This window comes from Triticum aestivum, chromosome 7A (genome assembly GCF_018294505.1).
Source record: "Triticum aestivum cultivar Chinese Spring chromosome 7A, IWGSC CS RefSeq v2.1, whole genome shotgun sequence".
Lineage (NCBI taxonomy): Eukaryota > Viridiplantae > Streptophyta > Magnoliopsida > Poales > Poaceae > Triticum > Triticum aestivum.
The window spans coordinates 547228962-547251452 of NC_057812.1; positions in this window are offsets into that span (position 1 = coordinate 547228962).

Below are 22491 nucleotides of genomic sequence, written 5' to 3' on the forward strand. Positions count from 1 at the left end.
GTTTGTGATTCCCGTAGCATGCATGTATGGTGAACCGTTATGTGATGAAGTTGGAGCATGATTTATTTATTGATTGTCTTCCTTATGAGTGGCGGTCGGGGACGAGCGATGGTCTTTTCCTACCAATCTATCCCCCTAGGAGCATGCGCGTAATACTTTGCTTTGATAACTTCTAGATTTTTGCAATAAGTATATGAGTTCTTTATGACTAATGTTGAGTCCATGGATTATACGCACTCTCACCCTTCCACCTCTGCTAGCCTCTCTAATATCGCGCACTTTTCGCCGGTATCATACACCTACCATATACCTTCCTCAAAACAGCCACCATACCTACCTATTATGGCATTTCCATAGCCATTCCGAGATATATTGCCATGCAACTTTCCACCATTCCGTTCATGACACATTCATCATTGTCATATTGCATATCCCAGTACACCGCCGGAGGCATTCATATAGAGTCATATTTTGTTCTAAGTATCGAGTTGTAATTGTTGAGTTGTAAGAAAAATAAAAGTGTGATGATTATCATTATTAGAGCATTGTCCCAGTAAGGAAAGAATGATGGAGACTATGATTCCCCCATAAGTCGGGATGAGACTCTGGACGAAAAATAAATAAAAAGAGGCCAAAGAAGCCCAAATAAAAAGAGGCCATAAAAAGGGAGAAAAGGCACAAATAAAAAATGAGAGAAAAAGAGAGAAGGGACAATGTTACTATCCTCTTACCACACTTTTGCTTCGAAGTAGCACCATGATCTTCATAGTAGAGAGTCTCTCATGTTATCACTTTCATATACTAGTGGGAATCTTTCATTATAGAACTTGGCTTGTATATTCCAATGATGGGCTTCCTCAAATTTCCCTAGGTCTTCATGAGCAAGCAAGTTGGATGCACACCCACTTAGTTTCTTTTTGAGCTTTCATATACTTATAGCTCTAGTGCATTCGTTGCATGGCAATCCCTACTCATTCACATTGATATCTATTGATGGGCATCTCCATAGCCCGTTGATATGCCTAGTTGATGTGAGACTATCTTCTCCTTTTGGTTTTCTCCACAACCACCATTCTATTCCACCTATAGTGCTATATCCATGGCTCATGCTCATGTATTCCGTGAAGATTGAAAAAGTTTTGAAAAAGTTAGAGTATGAAACAATTTATTGGCTTGTCATCGGGGTTGTGCATGATTTAAATACTTTGTGTGGTGAAGATAGAGCATAGCCAGACTATATGATTTTGTAGGGATAACTTTCTTTGGCCATGTTATTTTGAGAAGACATAATTGCTTTGTTAGTATGCTTGAAGTATTACTATTTTTATGTCAATATAAACTTTTGTCTTGAATCTTTCGAATCTGAATATTCATATCACAATTAAGAAGATTTGCATTGAAATTATGCCAAGTAGCACTCCGCATCAAAAATTCTCTTTTTATCATTTACCTACTCGAGGACGAGCAGGAATTAAGCTTAGGGATGCCTGATACGTCTCCAACGTATCTATAATTTTTGATTGCTCCATGCTATATTATCTACTGTTTTGGACTATATTGGGCTTTATTTTCCACTTTTATATTATTTTTGGGACTAACCTATTAACCGGAGGCCCAGCCCAGAATTGCTATTTTTGCCTATTTCAGTGTTTCAAAGAAACGGAATATCAAACGGAGTCCAAACGGAATGAAACCTTCGGGAACGTGATTTTCTCACCGAACGTGATCCAGGAGACTTGGACCCAACTCCAAGGAGTCAAAGAGGCGGTCACAAGGGTGGGCCCCCCCTAGGGCGCGCCCCCTGCCTCGTGGGCCTCTCAGAGCTCCACCGACGTACTCCTTCCTCCTATATATACCTACGTACCCCCAAACGATCAGAAGGGGAGCCAAAAACCTAATTCCACCGCCGCAACTTTCTATATCCATGAGATCCCATCTTGGGGCCTGTTCCGGAGCTCCGCCGGAGAGGGCCGTCATCACGGAGGGCTTCTACATCATCATAGCCTCTCCGATGAAGTGTGAGTAGTTTACCTCAGACCTTCGGGTCCATAGTTAGTAGCTAGATGGCTTCTTCTCTCTTTTTGGATCTCAATACAAAGTTCTCCCCCTCTCTTGTGGAGATCTATTCGATGTAATCTTCTTTTTGCGGTGTGTTTGTTGAGACTGATGAATTGTGGATTTATGATCAAGTCTATATTAACTTGAGCCCCAGTGCTACCTCTTGAGCTTGCGTTGGATTTCCCAGAAGAGGAAGGGATGATGCAACAGAGTAGCGTAAGTATTTCCCTCAGTTTTTGAGAACCAAGGTATCAACCCAGTAGGAGGACACGCTCAAGTCCCTCATACCTGCACAAAATGATAGCTACTCGCAACCAACGCGATTAGGAGTTGTCAATGCCTTCACGGTCACTTACAGAGTGAGATCTGATAGATATAATATTTTTGGTATTTTTGGTATAGAGATGCAAAGTGAAAAGTAAAGGCAAAGTAAAAAAGCAAAGCAAGATTAAAGTGATGGAGATTAATATGATGAGAATAGACCCGGGGGCCATAGGTTTCACTAGTGGCTTCTCTCAAGAGCATAAGTATTCTACGGTGGGTGAACAAATTATTGTTGATCAATTGACAGAATTGCGCATAGTTATGAGAATATCTAGGCATGATCATGTATATAGGCATCACGTCCGTGACAAGTAGACCGAAACGATTCTGCATCTACTACTATTACTCCACTCGTCGACCGCTATCCATCATGCATCTAGAGTATTAATTTAAAAACAGAGTAATGCTTTAAGCAAGATGACATGATGTAGAGAGATAAATTCATGCAATATGAAATAAACCCCATCTTGTTATCCTCGATGGCAACGATACAATACGTGCCTTGCTGCCCCTTCTGTCACTGGGAAAGGACACCGCAAGATCGAACCCAAAGCTAAGCACTTCTCCCATCGCAAGAACTACCAATCTAGTTGGCCAAACTAAACGGATAATTCGAAGAGACTTGCAAAGATAACCAATCATACATAAAAGAGTTCAGAGAAGATTCAAATATTATTCAGAGATAGACTTGATCATAAACCCACAATTCATCGGTCTCAACAAACACACCACAAAAAGAAGATTACATCGAATAGATCTCCACAAGAGAGGGGGAGAACTTTGTATTGAGATCCAAAAAGAGAGAAGAAGCCATCTAGCTACTAACTATGGACCCCGAAGGTCTGAGGTAAACTACTCACACTTCATCGGAGGGGCAATGATGATGTAGAAGCCCTCCGTGATGACGGCCCTCTCCGGCGGAGCTCCGGAACAGGCCCCAAGATGGGATCTCGTGGATACAGAAAGTTGCGGCGGTGGAATTAGGTTTTTGGCTCCTGTTCTGATCGTTTGGGGGTACGTATGTATATATAGGAGGAAGGAGTACATCGGTGGAGCACTGAGGGGCCCACGAGGTAGGGGGCGTGCCCCCCACCCTCGTGACCGCCTCTCTGATGCCTTGGCGTAGGGTCCAAGTCTCCTGGATCACGTTCAGTGAGAAAATCACGTTCCCGAAGGTTACATTCCGTTTGGACTCCGTTTGATATTCTGTTTCTTCGAAACACTGAAATAGGCAAAAAACAGCAATTCTGGGCTGGGCCTCCAGTTAATAGGTTAATCCCAAAAATAATATAAAAGTGGAAAATAAATCCCAATATAGTCCAAAACAGTAGATAATATAGCATGGAGCAATCAAAAATTATAGATACGTTGGAGACGTATCAAGCATCCCCAAGCTTAATTCCTGCTCGCCCTCGAGTAGGTAAATGATAAAAAGAGAATTTTTGATGCGGAGTGCTACTTGGCATAATTTCAATGCAAATCTTCTTAATTGTGATATGAGTATTCAGATTCGAAAGATTCAAGACAAAAGTTTATATTGACATAAAAATAATAATACTTCAAGCCTACTAACAAAGCAATTATGTCTTCTCAAAATAACATGGCCAAAGAAAGTTATCCCTACAAAATCATATAGTCTGGCTATGCTCTATCTTCACCACACAAAGTATTTAAATCATGCACAACCCCGATGACAAGCCAAGCAATTGTTTCATACTCTAACTTTTTCAAAACTTTTTCAATCTTCACGCAATACATGAGCGTGGGCCATGGATATAGCACTATAGGTGGAATAGAATGGTGGTTGTGGAGAAGACAAAAAGGAGAAGATAGTCTCACATCAACTAGGCGTATCAACGGGCTATGGAGATGCTCATCAATAGATATCAATGTGAGTGAGTAGGGATTGCCATGCAACGAATGCACTAGAGCTATAAGCATATGAAAGCTCATCAAAAGAAACTAAGTGGGTGTGCATCCAACTTGCTTGCTCATGAAGACCTAGGGCAATTTGAGGAAGCCCATCATTGGAATATACAAGCCAAGCTCTATAATGTAAAATTCCCACTAGTATATGAAAGTGATAACATGAGAGACTCTCTACTATGAAGATCATGGTGCTACTTTGAAGCACAGGGGTGGTAAAAGGATAGTTACATTGTCCCTTCTCTCTTTTTCTCTCATTTTTTTATTTGGGCCTTTTCTCTTTTTTATGGCCTCTTTTCTTTCTCTTTTTATTTGGGCTTCTTTGGCCTGTGCTACCTCTTGAGCTTGTGTTGGTTTTCCCCGAAGAGGAAAGGATGATGCAGCAGAGTAGCGTAAGTATTTCCCTCAGTTTTTGAGAACCAAGGTATCAATCCAGTAGGAGGCCACGCACAATCCCTCGTACCTACACAACACAAAGAGCTCAACGCAACCAACGCGATTAGGGGTTGTCAATCCCTTCATGGTCACTTATGGAAGTGAGATCCTGTAGATAATATTTTTGGTATTTTTGATATAAAGATGCAAAGTGAAAAGTAAAAGGCAAAGTAAAAACAAAGCAAGATTAAAGTGATGGACATTGAGATGATGAGAATAGACCCGGGGGCCATAGGTTTCACTAGTGGCTTCTCTCAAGAACATAAGTTTTCTATGGTGGGTGAACAAATTACTGTTGAGCAATTGACAGAATTGAGCATGGTTATGAGAATATCTAGGCATGATCATGTATATAGGCATCACGCCCATGACAAGTAGATCGAAACGATTCTGCATCTACTTCTATTACTCCACTCATCGACCGCTATCCAGCATGCATCTAGAGTATTAAGTTAAAAACAGAGTAACGCTTTAAGCAAGATGACATGATGTAGAGAGATAAATTCATGGAATATGAAATAAACCCCATCTTGTTATCCTCAATGGCAACGATACAATACGTGTCTTGCTGCCCCTTCTGTCACTGGGAAAGAACACCGCAAGATCGAACCCAAAGCTAAGCACTTCTCCCATGGCAAGAACTACCAATCTAGTTGGCCAAACCAAACGGATAATTCGAAGAGACTTGCAAAGATAACCAACCATACATAAAAGAATTCAGAGAAGATTCAAACATTGTTCATAGATAGACTTGATCATAAACGCACAATTCATCGGTCTCAACGAACACACCGCAAAAGAAGAAGATTACATCGAATAGATCTCCACAAGAGAGGGGGAGAACTTTGTATTGAGATCCAAAAAGAGAGAAGAAGCCATCTAGCAAATAACTATGGACCCGAAGGTCTGAGGTAAACTACTCACACTTCATCGGAGGGGCTATGATGATGTAGAAGCCCTCCGTGATGACGGCCCTCTTTGGCGGAGCTCCGGAACAGGCCCCAAGATGGGATCTCGTGGATACAGAAAGTTGCGGCGGTGGAATTAGGTTTTTGGCTCCTGTTCTGATCGTTTGGGGGTATGTGGGTATATATAGGAGGAAGGAGTACGTCGGTGGAACACCGAGGGGCCCACGAGGCAGGGGGGGCGCCTGTAGGGGGGCGCGCCCCCTACCCTCGTGACTGCCTCCAGTACTTCTTGGAGTAGGGTCCAAGTCTCCTGGGTCTTATCCGAGAAGAAAATCACGTTCCAAAAAGGATTTTTCTGTTTGGACTCCGTTTGATATTCTGTTTCTTCGAAACACTGAAATAGGCAAAAAACAGCAATTCTGGGTTGGGCCTCCGGTTAATAGGTTAGTCCCAAAAATAATATAAAAGTGGAAAATAAAGCCCAATATAGTCCAAAACAGTAGATAATATAGCATGGAGCAATCAAAAATTATAGATACGTTGGAGACGTATCAGGCATCCCCAAGCTTAATTCCTGCTCGTCCTCGAGTCGGTAAATGATAAAAAGAGAATTTTTGATGCGGAGTGCTACTTGGCATAATTGCAATGCAAAATTTCTTAATTGTGGTATGAATATTCAGATTAGAAAGATTCAACACAAAAGTTCATATTGACATAAATAATAATAACACTTCAAGCAAACTAACAAAGCAAATATGTTTTCTCAAAGTAACATGGCCAAAGAAAGTTCATCCCTACAAAAATCATATAGTTTAGTCATGCTCCATTTTCGTCACACAAGAATGCTCTCATCATGCACAACCCCGATGACAAGCCAAGCAATTGTTTCATACCTTAATAATTTCAGACTCATAAACTTTCACGCAATACATGAGCGTGAGCCATGGATATAGCACTATGGGTGGAATAGAATATAATGATGGGGGTTGTGTGGAGAAGACAAAAAGGAGAAAGTCTCACATCAACGAGGCTAATCAATGGGCTAGGGAGATGCCCATCGATTGATGTTAATGCGAGGAGTAGGGATTGCCATGCAACGGATGCACTAGAGCTATAAATGTATGAAAGCTCAACAAAGGAAACTAAGTGGGTGTGCATCCAACTTGCTTGCTCATGAAGACCTAGGGCACTTGAGGAGGCCCATTGTTGGAATATACAAGCCAAGTTCTGTAATGAAAAATTCCCACTAGTATATGAAAGTGATAACTCAAGAGACTCTCTATATGAAGAACATGGTGCTACTTTCAAGCACAATATATGAGACTTGCTATATCATGGTGCTACTTTGAAGCACAAGTGTGGAAAAAAGGATAGTAACATTGCCCCTTTTTTTTTGGCCTTTTTGGGACAATGCTCTATTGAATGATGATCATCACACTTCTATTTATTTACAACTCAATGATTACAACTCGATACTAGAACAAAGTATGACTCTATATGAATGCCTCCAGCAGTGTACTGGGATATGCAATGAATCAAGAGTGACAAGTATGAAAATTATGAACGGTGGCTTTGCCACAAATACTATGTCAACTACATGATCATGCTAAGCAATATGACAATGATGAATGTGTCATGATAAACTGGATGGTGGAAAGTTGCATGGCAATATATCTCGGAATGGCTATGGAAATGCCATAATAGGTAGGTATGGTGGCTGTTTTCAGGAAGATATAAGGAGGTTTATGTGTGAAAGAGCGTATCATATCACGGGGTTTGGATGCACCGGTGAAGTTTGCACCAACTCTCAATGTGAGAAAGGGCAATGCACGGTACCGTAGAGGCTAGCAATGATGGAAGGGTGAGAGTGCGTATAATCCATGGACTCAACATTAGTCATAAAGAACTCATATACTTATTGCAAAAATCTACAAGCCATCAAAAACCAAAGTATTACGCACATGCTCCTAGGGGGATAACTTGGTAGGAAAAGACCATCGCTCGTCCCCGACCGCCACTCATAAGGAGGACAATCAAATAACACCTCATGTTTCAAATTTGTTGCATAATGTTAACCATACGTGCATGCTACGGGACTTGCAAACTTTAACTCAAGCACTTATCAAATTCACAATTACTCTACTAGCATGACTTTGATATTACTACCTCCATATCTCAAAACAATTATCAATCATCCAACTTTTCTTAGTATTCAACGCACTCAAAAGAAAGTTTCACAAATCTTGAATACCAAGCAAGTTATTATTAAGCAAATTACCATGCTATTACGACTCTCAAAATAATTTAAGTGAAGCATGAGAGATCATAGTTTCTTTAAAACAAACCACCACCGTGCTCTAAAAGATCTAAGTGAAGCACATAGAGCAAAATTTCAACGCTCAAAAGATATAAGTGAAGCACATAGAGCAAAACTACATAGCTCAAAAGATATAAGTGAAGCACATAGAGTATTCTATCAAACTTTAATTCATAGATGACTCTCTCAAAATTTGTGTACAGCAAGGATGATTGTGCCATACTAACAAACAAATACACAAATAATACAAGACGCTCCAGGCAAAACACATATCATGTTGGTGAATAAAAATATAGCTCCAAGTAAATTACCGATGAAAGTGGACGAAAGAGGGGATGCCTTCCGGGGCATCCCCAAGCTTTGAATTTTTGGTGTCCTTGGATTATCTTGGGGGTGCCATGGGCATCCACAAGCTTAGGCTATTGCCACTCCTTGTTCCATAATCCATCAAAAGAACTCACCCAAAACTTGAAAACTTCACAACACAAAACTCAATAGAAATCTCGTGAGCTCCGTTAGAGAAAGAAAACATAAAACCACTTCAAGGTACTGTAATGAACTCATTATTTATTTATTTTGGTGTTAAACCTACTGTATTCCAACTTCTCTATGGATTATAAACTATTTTACTAACCATAGATTCATCAAAATAAGCAAACAACACACGAAAAACAGAATCTATCAAAAACAGAACAGTCTGTAGTAATCTGTAACTAACACAAACTTCTGGAACTCCAAAAAATCTATAAAAATTAGACGACCTAGATAATTTGTTTATTGATCAGCAGCAATTGGAATCAGTATTTTATCACGTTCTGATGATTTTTAGTAATTCAGGCACTGAACGCAAAGTTTCTGGAAATTACAGCAAGATCAAATAACTATCATCCAAGAAGATCCAATAGGTCTAGCTTGGCACAAACACTAATTAAAACACAAAACCACATCAAACAGAGGGTAGATGGGTTATTTATTCCCTAACAGAAGAAAAACACAAAAAAACTAAAAATAAAATTGGGTTGCCTCCCAACAAGCGCTATCGTTTAACGCCCCTAGCTAGGCATAAAAGCGAGGATAGATCTAGGTGTTGCCATCTTTGGAAGGCAATTCTTCAATGAGGCATCTACCTTTCTTAGAGATCTCTTTCTTTTTAGTAATTATCAAAATTTTAGGCACAAGATTGAAAAATTCATTTGTAGCAAATGGTTCTTTAATGAAATCAAAAATATCGGGATGAATACTTATAGATTTAAGATCCGCAGTTTCCTTACTAGATGATTCACCCTTATTCTTAGGAACATACATAAGCTTAGCAATTTTAGTGGGAGGACTAGGAGTATTCTTTGCAGAAGAAAAAGTGGTTCCCGAATTGGTAATGATACCCTCAAGTTTATCGATTCTAGAGGAATCTAGATTTATTTTGTCATCTACCATGGGTTCCTTCTCCTTAATATTTTTCAAAGTCATTCCTACCTTAGACCCATATTGAGTGATTTGATTATGAATCTTTTTATCTAGATTTTCAATTGACTCAATAGTAGCAACTTTGTTTTCAATAATTTCAAGCCTTTGCATAACATGCTCCAAAGTTAATATAGTTCCATTAACCAAAAGAGGTGGTGAGCCAAATAAGTCTATCATAGCATTATAGGAATCAAAAGTATGGCTACCCAAGAAATTCCCTCCGGCAATGGTATCAAGGATATATCTATACCAAGGACTAGCACCCACATAAAAATTACGAAGAAGAACTGAAGTAGATTGCTTACTGGTAGCTCTATTTTGAGCATTGCAAATTCTATACCAAGCATCTTTCAGATTTTCTCCCTCCCTCTGTTTAAAATATAGAACTTCGTTCTCGGGAGATAACTGAGGAGATATAAGACTAGCCATGACGACAAGACAAGCGAGAAAAAGGCAAACGGAGAAGGAGAAGGGGAAGGAGAAGGAGAAGGGGAAGGAGAAAGAGAGGGCGAATAAAACGGCAAGGGTGAAGTGGGGGAGAGGAAAACAAGAGGCAAATGGAAATTATGTAATGCGGGAGATAGGGATTGTGATGGGTACTTGGTATGTTGACTTTTTGCGTAGACTCCCCTGCAACGGTGCCAGAAATTCTTCTTGCTACCTCTTGAGCTTGCGTTGGTTTTCCCCGAAGAGGAAAGGATGATGCAGCAGAGTGGCGTAAGTATTTCCCTCAGTTTTTGAGAACCAAGGTATCAATCCAGTAGGAGGCCACGTGCAAGTCCCTCGTACCTACACAACACAAAGAGCTCAACGCAACCAACGCGGTTAGGGGTTGTCAATCCCTTCACGGTCACTTACGGAAGTGAGATCCGATAGATAATATTTTTGGTATTTTTGATATAAAGATGCAAAGTGAAAAGTAAAAGGCAAAGTAAAAACAAAGCAAGATTAAAGTGATGGAGATTGATATGATGAGAATAGACCCAGGGGCCATAGGTTTCACTAGTGGCTTCTCTCAAGAGCATAAGTTTTCTACGGTGGGTGAACAAATTATTGTTGAGCAATTGACAGAATTGAGCATAGTTATGAGAATATCTAGGCATGATCATGTATATAGGCATCACGTCCGTGACAAGTAGATCGAAACGATTCTGCATCTACTACTATTACTCCACTCATCAACCACTATCCAGCATGCATCTAGAGTATTAAGTTAAAAACAGAGTAACGCTTTAAGCAAGATGACATGATGTAGAGAGATAAATTCATGCAATATGAAATAAAGCTCATCTTTTTATCCTCGATGGCAATGATACAATACGTGCCTTGCTGCCCCTTCTGTCACTGGGAAAGGACACCGCAAGATCGAACCCAAAGCTAAGCACTTCTCCCATGGCAAGAACTACCAATCTAGTTGGCCAAACCAAACGGATAATTCAAAGAGACTTGCAAAGATAACCAATCATACATAAAAGAATTCAGAGATGATTCAAATATTATTCATAGATAGACTTGATCATAAATCCACAATTCATCAGTCTCAACAAACACACCGCAAAAAGAAGATTACATCGAATAGATCTCCACAAGAGAGGGGGAGAACTTTGTATTGAGATCCGAAAAGAGAGAAGAAGCCATCTATCTACTAATTATGGACCCGAAGGTCTGAGGTAAACTACTCACACTTCATCGCAGGGGCTATGATGATGTAGAAGCCCTCCGTGATGACGACCCTCTCCGGTGGAGCTCGGGAACCGGGCCCAAGATGGGATCTCGTGGATACAGAAAGTTGCGGCGGTGGAATTAGGTTTTTGGCTCCTGTTCTGATCGTTTGGGGGTACGTATGTATATATAGGAGGAAGGAGTACGTTGGTGGAGCACTGAGGGGCCCTCAAGGAAGGGGGGCGTGCCCCCCACCCTCGTGACCGCCTCTCTGATGCCTTGGCGTAGGGTCCAAGTCTCCTGGATCACGTTCGGTGAGAAAATCACGTTCCCGAAGGTTTCATTCCGTTTGGACTCCGTTTGATATTCCGTTTCTTCGAAACATTGAAATAGGCAAAAAACGGCAATTCTGGGCAGGGCCTCTGGTTAATAGGTTAGTCCCAAAAATAATATAAAAGTGGAAAATAAAGCCCAATATAGTCCAAAACAGTAGATAATAAAGCATGGAGCAATCAAAAATTATAGATACGTTGGAGACGTATCACCCAGCTCCCAGCCATAGCCAAAGACCCACACTTATTCTCCTCTGGTCCCTTCCTTCTGTCGGCACCACTTCAACCATGGCCTCCTGGCGCTCCGAAGCTCTCTTGGACGTACTGTCACAGGAGCAGACGAGGGACATCGGCGGCTCCGCTTCGGGCACGCTCCAAAGCTCTCTTCGATGTGCTATCGCAGGAGCAAACGAAGGAGATTGTCGGCACCCCCCCCCCCCGGCCGCCCTCCGCCGCCATGACCACGAAGCCGGCGCGTGTGCGCGGGCACAACCGGCAATGAGGAAGAGTAGTACACGGTAGGTCGCCGCCGCTCTGGTCCCGGGAAGGCCACCGCTACTCCACTCAATCGACGCCAAGCTTGATGGGGTAAACATCGGTGGCCGATTAGCCGCTTGACGGCGACGTGGAGGAGGAAATCTTCAGAACCTTGTGCTTCGGAGGAGGAGGTTATCAAGGCGGATGAGGAGGAAAAGGCAATGGCCAGCTTTCTCGGGTTCATGGTCGGACATGGTGGTCGGGCGCCGGCGATCGTTTAGATTCGGTTTACAGTAGGTTTTAGTATGGTTTGTGCGAAATATGTAATGAATTTCGTCCAGTTTGTAGGAAAAGTTTTCGAAATGTAATGAATTTCATCCGGTTAATTTGAAATTTGCTTTGTTTGCACGAATTTCGTCCGGTTAGTTCATATAGTTGTCGAAAGGTATGCGAGCAGCATCGGATGGCATCCATCAGTGTCCTCGGATAGATGCCGGTATAAATTTGTGGGCCAGCACTGGAGATGCCCTAACTATCATGATATAATCGCTAACAATCCTCCATTATTTGGCAGGGAACAGTTATCCCTCGATCAAAATCAGATCCACGGTGTTTCGCACTCCTCCCGCGTAAGAGTGTAAACTCTTGCTTACATAAAAATGGAGCAAGTGCGCGGCACTGTAGAACATCATATCACTCGAACTAGCCCACCTAACGAGCGAGAAAGCACCGTCCTCGTCATTTTGTTCTGGATTTCTATCGATCGATCACGCGAAAATGTTACGCTCCGCAAGTTCTAAAGGAATAGGCGGCACACTTACGACTCGTGTGCGTCACAACCCCGACAGTCCGGCTCACACGCCGCTCACCAGAGGGGACACGCGTTGTCTTGCAATTTCACTGACATGTGGGACCGTAATTGAATAAACCGCCGATAGCCGAAATCTAATCGCTCAGCGGGCGTCGGCTGAGAAGAGAGAAACGGGGGAGGGAGAAGAGATCGCCCGCCGCCGTGCACGGACTCCGAGAAATATATGGTGATAATGTGAGGTGGGCCATGCTGGAGTCAGGACCGCTTCCGGAGCCCGCTCTCACCGCCCTAGCCCCTCAAGACGCCAGCTGCCCGCCGCATGCATGCATAGCAAGTAGTACTCCTTATGTGGAGGAGAGAGAGGCATTGACAAAGTCAAGGAGTGGGCTCTGCAAGAGCCTGTCTCTACACGTGCTCCTAGGTATAAAATAATAATTCTAAAAAAGGCATAAAAAAGAATTGTGTCTTAAAAAAAGAAAGGTAAAAACCATTTGAGAGGAAATAGATAGAGAGAAAGTGAGAAAAAGCTGTAACCTGGGCATTACATGAGGAAGGAGGGAGTGGTGCACATGCCAAGTTCACTGGGCTGCCGTGTTTCACACTACTCCGTCGTAACAGTGGAGACAATAGCTTTCATCAAAAATAAACAATGAATACTCAGTGCTCGTCCTCTATATTGGAAAGAATACTTTCATTCGCCGAAATGTGGGACGTCGACCATCCTGGTCCACCTGCCATGCACAAAATTATCCTGGTCTACCCCGGTCGTATCGCAGGCCCAACCTTTCCCACTGTAAGTTGTTCGGACGGAGGAACCATCATGACTTCATTGAATTCCGCTTCTTCAAGAAAACTTACTGTACCCACAATACTGCTACCACACGCGAAGACTGGAAGGCACTATACCATGTCATATCACTGAAACCCACTAGGCCAAACTAGCCCGCCTAGGTCATCTATTTTGGAACGGAGGGAGTACGTCTCTGCACTGCTATGATTTTGTGTTGCACGTTCTCTATGCTTTTGCTATGATTTTCCTACCCTATGAACCAAATTAGGCCTGAATGTATGTCGACTATTGTCTGATCGATTGCTAAGCCTACAATTTTAGGAGCTAGGGCTATTGGTCGATTGACGAGGGATAAGTATAAGCGTACCACGAGCTCATCAGCCCCAACGTTTCTCTTCGGTGAGTGTTTTGCAAGTACTATAGCTCGCACAGTAGCTAGCCTACTAACACCAAGAATCATCAAACAAGCCCTGCTGATATGATAAGTAGTTCAAACTTACATCTAAGCATGCCATATATTACATCAAAACTGGTGAGGATACATCTGTTTCCATAACTCGGAGAGGGTTCGCATGATTCATCCCATGATTCACTATCAAACAAAAGTAGCAAGATCCGCCCACACAAGACAGTGCACTAGCCCTAAGATGGTTTGATAACACGCATCGTTCTGGTAATTAAACACAGGGCAATGCAAACTACCCTGAAGGATTAGCGCGACCAACTATTTCTTGTCATCGATCTCTCGGGCAATGACAGCATGGGAATCAATTTCTAGGGCGATGTCCACAGGACTGGCCGCGACATCGGAATCGATCTCTGGGGCGATGTCCACAGGATGGACAGCGGCATCGGAATCGATCTCCGGGGCGATGCCAACAGGACGGGCCACGACATCGGAATCATCAAGGACGTCCACCGGCACCTGCACAACCCTAACATATTAGCAAGCACATTGCAAATAATCAAAAACCACAACTATGGTAATAAGCCATTATTTTTTACCTTGTGCAGCTCACCGGGGGATCTCATCCCTCCGGGGGCCATCTCCTCGTCCTCGATGGGGGCCATCACCTTGCCAGGGGAATACTGCTTCTCAACGGCGACTATCTCCTCAAACTCGGTCTTGAGCCTCACATAGGTGGCAATCAGAGTTCCTGGGGTAGGCACGGTGGGGCCCTTGCTGTTCTTCCAACTTTCTTTGAGGAGTTCGTCCGCCAACGTCCTCAACTCTTTGGCCAGTGCTTGTTTCTTGGAGTTCTTCGTCTCCATGGGTTGGCCCGCCAACATGGTCAACTCGTTGGTCGGTGCTCGCTTCCTGGAGATCGCTGTCTCCAGTGGGTTGTCCGCTGGCAACTCTTTGCCTAGTGCTCCAGGATCCATCAATGAACTGACAAACAAAAAGCAATCGAAAGGAAACCACAATCGCAATGAAAACGGGAAAAGAATAGGATGTGAGAATCGGTCGGTGCTTCGCAAAAAGAAGATTCTTGGAATGAAAATATAGCAGCATAACTGATTCGCCCACCTTTCCTTCGTCGGTACAGAAGAAAAATGGCAGAAGTGAGTAGCCTGGAGTGAGGTTTTCTTCAAGAAAGGGAAGAAAGGGCTTGAACGAGCATTCCAGTGAAATGATGGTTGCTTCGTCCAGTCCAACTTGGAGGCCACCTTACCACTGCTGGTAAAGGTGTGGGTTTTGTGATATGACGGGTCATGACGGCCACACCGGGGTGACAGGTGAGTCTCGACTGTAGCACCTCGCTGTGATTTGGTGGATGGCACGCGGGCCCGGATGCTTTGAAATGTCCCGCATGTAGATAGAGCGGCTAGTCATATAGGAGTGCTCAATATTGTGCACCGCGACCAAGGCGGAGAGGAAAACGAGAGAACTACGTAATTAATGCATGAGTTTAATTAGGGTAGTTTTGTAAAGTACGAGATACATTCCTCCAATCGCAAAATGCCTTGGTTCATGAGATTTGAGATTTGAGCCCTATAAACCGGAAGGGAGGGAGTACTGCACACGGTGTAGTCTAGTCACTTGTTGAAATCTCTAGAAAGGCAAATACTCCTTTCCGGTTTACAGGGCTATACTACTCCCTCCGTCTAGGTGTGTAAGTCATCTTACGAAAACCAAATAGTCCCAAAACACTTAGGCGCGGTGCATTAACTTCTACCTTGTTTCTTGTTTCTTGACATATCAACCAATAAGAGATGAGAGGTGTGCATGCTTTTAATGACTTGCAATGGCTAGTTCATTGCATGCAATGCTATTAATTAGCAAATAAACATTGGTGACCCCAGGAGGAAACGGTGCTAAGCGCGTGGACCTATGCAGAATGAGTATCAACCAATGGATAATGGAGTTTAATTGTTAAACAATAGCAATTTTGTCTCATGCAAGAGCCTGGCTAGTACTCCAAGGAACCGCACCACGCGAGCATTCGCAACTGCCACGTTCGGGTTGCGCTTGGCTCTTCGCCTCTTCGAGAAGACGAACAATGATGTTACTCCTACTTCTACAGTATCGAATCCACTGCTGCATGTCCGTCCACCTCGTGCGGGAGGGATAGCGTGTAGCGAAAGCTTCTACTTACTGCTCCTGCCTTTGCGTCTATGACAGGTGGGCCCAACAGGTGGTTGGCCCTCCTGTCATGCAGCCAAAGGCAGGTGCAGTTAAGGCACCGGAGCTCAGTCCGCGAGGGAGAGGGCGTTGTAGTAATCAAATTTCTCGGTCTTGTACGAGTTGACGCGACACATCAAAGCACTGCACTCGATATAAGTCTTTTTACACATTTCAAATGGGCTACTTCGTATGTAGGAGTAGACATATTCTGCTTCGTATGTAGTCACTTGTTGCAATCTCTAAAAAGACTTATATTTGGAAACGGAGGGAGTACAACGCATGCATGCATGCCGTGACTTTCCTTTTGATACTTGCATGTGTTGATTTGATGCACCTTGCCAAATTTTGACTATAAATTTAACTAACCAAATTTTCATGCATGTCACAAAAAATTACGGGGCTGTTTGGATTGTGACTATGTTTGTCTTATGTTGCCACATTATTTTTCCCACACTTGCCCCTAACCTGAGTTGCTCAAATTGTTAGACACACTTTGGCTTGCCTAAGGGAATCTTGCCACAATTTTTGTGTCTATGACATGTGGGGTTCACTGCTAATAAAAAAATTCTTGTCTTAGGTGTGGCTAATAAAAAGACTTATATTTAGGAACGGAGGGAGTAGAAAATATAAATAATAATGCATGTTGGGGCAACCCACGTTTCCGCTAATTTTAGCCGTGGGCTTGTTCACAATTTTTACGAGGGGGTGGTTGTTCATTTAATGGAGGGACTTGTAGTACCAGACTTGAACGATACAAAGTGCGACCTGGCACACCGTAACACCACTTGGAACAAGCGGGTAGCTATCTCAAAAAACAATCAACAACTAAAAAAACCGCGACCTGGCATGTAGTAGTACACAATTTTAAACGATTGTTTTGATGGAGTGAAAAAGGAAAACTACCCCACTACGTATATATAGGCCGGAGCCTCCGCGCTTGCTTGCTAGGGTTGCTCTATTCACACACTCTCATCCTCTCCAGATCTAAACAAGATAGGGGTAGTAACACTGTCTTTCTCCCTTCAAAAAACACTGGCTTTCTATCCTCACCGCTGGTTACAGATCCGGACGTATCCCCCTCCGCCGGTGAAGGGGAGGAGGGGCAGCGTTTAGGCCGTCGTCGACAGCGAGGGAGGAGACCCACTGCGGCCGCACCGTTATCTCTGGCTGAGCGCCGGCGCGGGAGGTCCTCCGATCCCTTCGTCGTTGCCTGTGGGCGGATCCGGCCTCCCGCCGCCCACCTATCCACATCCCAACGACCTTCAGGTATATCTTCGTTCGAAACCGCCTTAGCTCTACTTCCCCAGCTCGCTACGTCGCTGCATGTGCATCATTTTCTACCTCTCAGCCCCTCTCGATCGGATGGTCCAACGTCACATATTTTTTTCTTCTATTGTTAGAGGTAAAGCTACTTCATGGAGTCGAATCTTGTACTCCCTCCGTCCGAAAATACTTGTCATTGAAATGGATGTATCTAGATGTATTTTAGTTCTAGACACATCCATTTTGATGACAAGTAATTCCGGACGGAGGGAGTACTTGGTTCAAACAAGAAATAAAGTGGGGGTGGGGGAATTTAGTATGTACATCGGACTTGGTACAAACAGGAAGGAAAGGGGGTGAAAGTAGTACAGACTGGTCATCCAACCGGTCTCTTGGTCGAAAAGGGAAATATAGGGGTAACGCTGTACACAGTGGTATGACCAGGACTAGATTTGCTATCCACACATAGGAGTAGGTGGCTAGAGTGAACAAAAATGGGACCAACCCAGATATGTTTCTTGGATGTTTGTTTCTCGGGGCAACAAACTATGAATCACCACTTTATGCCCCTGTTTACGTACATGGTGCTGGACTGCTGGTGCACCCACTGTCCCATGCCCTTATACCAAATATTTAGGCTCCGTTCGGAATAAAGGGGCAGAAAACATAGGTCTTGATGAAAATAGAGGAATAGGAAAGGAATGTAGGTATAAAACTATGGAACAGCGAACCGGAGGAAACTCTCAAGAGAATGTGTTCGGATGGACTACGAAATGTACAGATTTGTTTTTTTAGAGTAGCATGCTTGGCAGTATGAGATGCTATTTGTTTATTCAGCTGCACAGTGACTACTCTTGTCCTCACCTCACGTACCACACATAGGTTGATTTTTTATTCCGGCAACACAGCACAGCAACCTGTCTAACGCATGGCAGCGAGCGCCTGCCTCGGGCTTCCGCCCAAAAAATGAGCAGCGCGTGGATGTTTCTAATCCTATGGAATCAGTACTACCAGACCAGCTTTCCTATGAAACACTATTCACCTTTCCCGTGTTCCGAACGGTTGGAAGGGAAAGAATACCGTAGGAATTGTGTTCCTACGAAAATCCTGCACCAAACCTGTGAACCGAACGCAGCCTTAGCTGTTCTTAATCTAATGTCCCTGGTAAAAATGAAGCCATGCCACTGTTATAAGCCATGACAAGTTTAGCCAAATGTTTTTGCCTGTAATTGTTTGAGACTCTGACTGTTTCCTCTGTGCCTTTTTGTGCAAACAGGGATATCCAATTCACCTGGTTGCTGTTGTGACCTTTTGGTGCACTGCACAAAACTCTTCTTAAAAGAAGTGACTTTTGTGCTGTTTAACTGGAATGTCAGAATGGAACAGTTGGTTCATTTTGGTGGAACTGCACAAAGGGAGATCTGTGTTCCAATCCTCATCATCCATATTGGCGCCATAACCTTCCTTTAGGTAAGAATGATATTTAATGCATGTGTTCATCTCTATTTTCCGACTGCCATGAGAAAATAATGCTGTTTTTTACTAGTACACTTGTACTCCCTCACTGACAAAACCAATTCTGAATTAGAAGGCCAATCATGTACTTGGTTTCACCAACTGGTGAGGAGAAAGAGAAACAGAGCATGAAGAGGAAGAAGAAGAAGAATAAACAGTGCCAAGGCGATCTTGCTGAAGCCAGAGGCCTCAGTCGAGGCCATTCAAGGGCTCCGGCAACGACTACCTTACATGTGAGACGATCCTCCAGGGAGCCCTTCCACTTCTGCTGTCTCACTTAATTAATTAGGAGTACTTAAGTACCACTAATTTATTACTGCCTAATTTTCCTGTTGGAGTTAAACAAATCTTTAGTAGGACCCTATGCTGAATCATGTACGTGTGTATGTTTGTCTATGGAGGTGAATCATGTGGTGGAGCAGGGAGGGAATATTATTAGTGTCATGACATAATAGTGCTATTGTTTTGCATGTCAATTTATTGCCATTGGTTCAATGAGGCAATGTTTTGCGTATTGTCCATCATGAATTTGATGCTACTGTTTGAGTAATATGCTAATGTCTTCCTATCCTTTCTCACTAAGCTAATGAAGGTTTCACCTTGTTCCTACTTGTGCAAACAGGGATCATGTTGTGCCAATCATACATTTTAGTGGAACTACACAAGACAATACAATGAACTGTATCCCAGCCAGTGCTTTAACTCTGCTGGAAGTTCTTGATAATCTTTCGATATAATCTCAGCACTGGTAAACAAGAGTGATTTCAACCATACATTTGAAGTGCACAAAAATATATACTATTGTGTGATTCCAGTGAGTGCTTTATCATCTCTTATGGGACTACATGAATAAGCTTTTTTCTCAGGTTGGTACGGGCCTAAGGCCTTCATCCATATTAGTTTGCTGTCATCTCTATTTGTATCGTGCTACTGTCATGAGAAACTCCTTTATCTTTGCACGTTAAAGTTTTGCAACCTATGATAAATGGCAATGCTTTGAGTGTTGAGTTGAGCTAATTGGCACTGATTAAATAAACTAATACCTCTCTTTAAGCAAGACTACTATGTTGCTAACTTTACCCATTAAGATAATGAGGGTGCTTCTATTTGTTAGTGTATGTTTCATCAACTAGTCCCACTATTACAGTAATCTCACTCTCTCAATATATGTGCCAACAGGGATGCTCGATTTTGGTGGAACTGCACAAAAACTTTGGGTGCTTCATTGCCTCGACAGCTTCCGTCCTTTCCTGTCAGTCGCTAATCTCCGCTTGCTTTCTTCCTTTGCTGTCAGTCGCTTGGCTTATCTCGGCTTCCAGTCAAAGGAAATAGTAATTGATATGCTACCTCACACAGGTTGGTACTGGTCTTTATCCTGATTATTGTGCCTGTCATATGTATTGGTAATTTGGTATTGTGCTACTGTTTGCCGATTTCATAAAGGAGTAATTTGGAGCCTGAACTCGCAGGCAAATCATTACATCGGGTGATTTCAGTAGAACTGCACAAAATGATCAGATGGACAGGTACTTATGCTGCTGCTATGTACTCCAAAGTTCACTCAGACAAGCATCGATGTTGACAAGAAGTGCCTATATTCATTCGAGTATCAACCGGCGTCAACCAATTGTCAAACTCCAAGTATTAGGAGAGTGAACGCCAAAAATATTGCTTGGTGCATAGCCCAGAAAAACGCAGTCCAGTCTTTGGTCCCAACTTGTGCCTTTTGGTTATCGGCACATATGGTAGCGAACTATATGGCATGGAGTCTAAAGATTCCAGACAAGTTGGTTGACGCGTATATTCATCTGGCACTTAATCAGTCTGCACGCCAAGGATGCTCCATTTCAGTTGAACTGCACAAAAAATTTGGGTGGTTCATTTTCTCAACCGCCTCCTTTCTCGTCTGCAATGTAGAATTTTGGCGAGATACAGGACCAAGATGAGCCAGTAAACTAGTTGGATGAAAGTAGTGGCCAAGTTGCTCAAACCTCCCTCGGCACGAGGCCACTATTTGAGGATAAACCTACAAGCAAAGTTCAGATTGTCTGTGCTGCCTCTTATGTACTCGAAAGTTTACTCGTACAAGAACTAATTTTAGCAAGAAGTACCTCCGATTGAACACCATTTACCAGTCTGTACCCTAGGTAATTAAAGTTCGTCCATGGATCATATTGGCTGTGATCTCAATCATTTGGATGCATAAACATACTGAACATGTGTATATCTGAATCTTTTTGTGAATTATGTATGAATATTGTCGTGTGATCTATCAATCATTTGGATGCATAGATATGCTGAGCTTGTGTATATATGAATCTTTTGAGTTGTTGATAGTGAATGTTGGCTATGAATATGAACGTGTCCTGTGAACCTGAGTTTGATATGAATGTTTACCTTTTCTGTTGTATTTGTGTGTGAACTTGTTAGTATGCCTACTGTGGGGTATAAAACGCAGGTCTCTTATAAAAGTAATGTTGTGTCCAATTTATGTTTTCCCTTCTAACCACATTATATATATTTATATTATTACTATTATCGTATATTTTATAGAGACTTATATATACATTATAAAAACATCCCACGTGTTATTAACTTATAAAAGTAAATGTTTAACGGAAGTTGGCAAGGAAAATCCTGGTTGTTTTTGACTCACAGGCAAGGAAAATCCTGGTGATTGCGTACAAAAGCTTGCGAAGATTTTAAGGACCAATTTAATAATAACGCGCTCATTTTTATTTTGAGCAATAACTCGCTAATTTCTTAATTATATATATAAAAATGTGCCTCTCCGGTTTATTCTTTGATATTAATTGCTCCTTCTAACATAACATTATATATATAACGAGCCCACCTAATACGTGTATTTCAAGGAAGTGCAAATGGGCTGGGATTTCTTAGAAAATATAAATGGGCCTGATTGACGCGAAATTATTTGTTCACCCAGCCCAGCAAATGGACTGTACATTCTAGAAAACATGGGTTAAATATATGCCACATTTTTGCAGGCTGACATGTGGGCCAATAGGTCGAAGCCTACGCAGGGCGTTGTCAACTTGGTCAACAAATGATTGTGTCATCCACAGCCATTGGATTTATATCCAACGGCCGGCATGCACCTTCAATCTCTCGTCTTCTTCCTCCAGCGTCGCCGGGACCGCCTGGTCCGGCCTCCGGCGGCTAGCGGCTCTGCTTAGCACGCATCGCTGCGAAGCGCTACCCCACCGCCGGCCAGGCTATCCCTCCACCCCTCGACACCTCCTGTTATTCTCCACAGACTACAGCCCCACGCCGCAACAGAACCAGTTATAACCCTTCTCCTCCTCTCAATCTGCGACTCCACTGCCGCGTTTTCCCATCTCCGAGTCGTTCCCGTCCGGGGCCTCGCCGTCGTCCACCGCCTCGCTGCGTTCGGTGCGGCGTGGTCAACAAACGAGAGTCATCGGAAGAGGACTGTACGTGGAGAGCCTGACGGCTGGGACCCACGAGGTCCATGGTCGCACGCAAGGAAAGTTCCTCCTTATTAAGCTGAAAAAAATGTTTCCTCCACCTGACAGCTGGGACCCACCGGCTGTATCTTCGC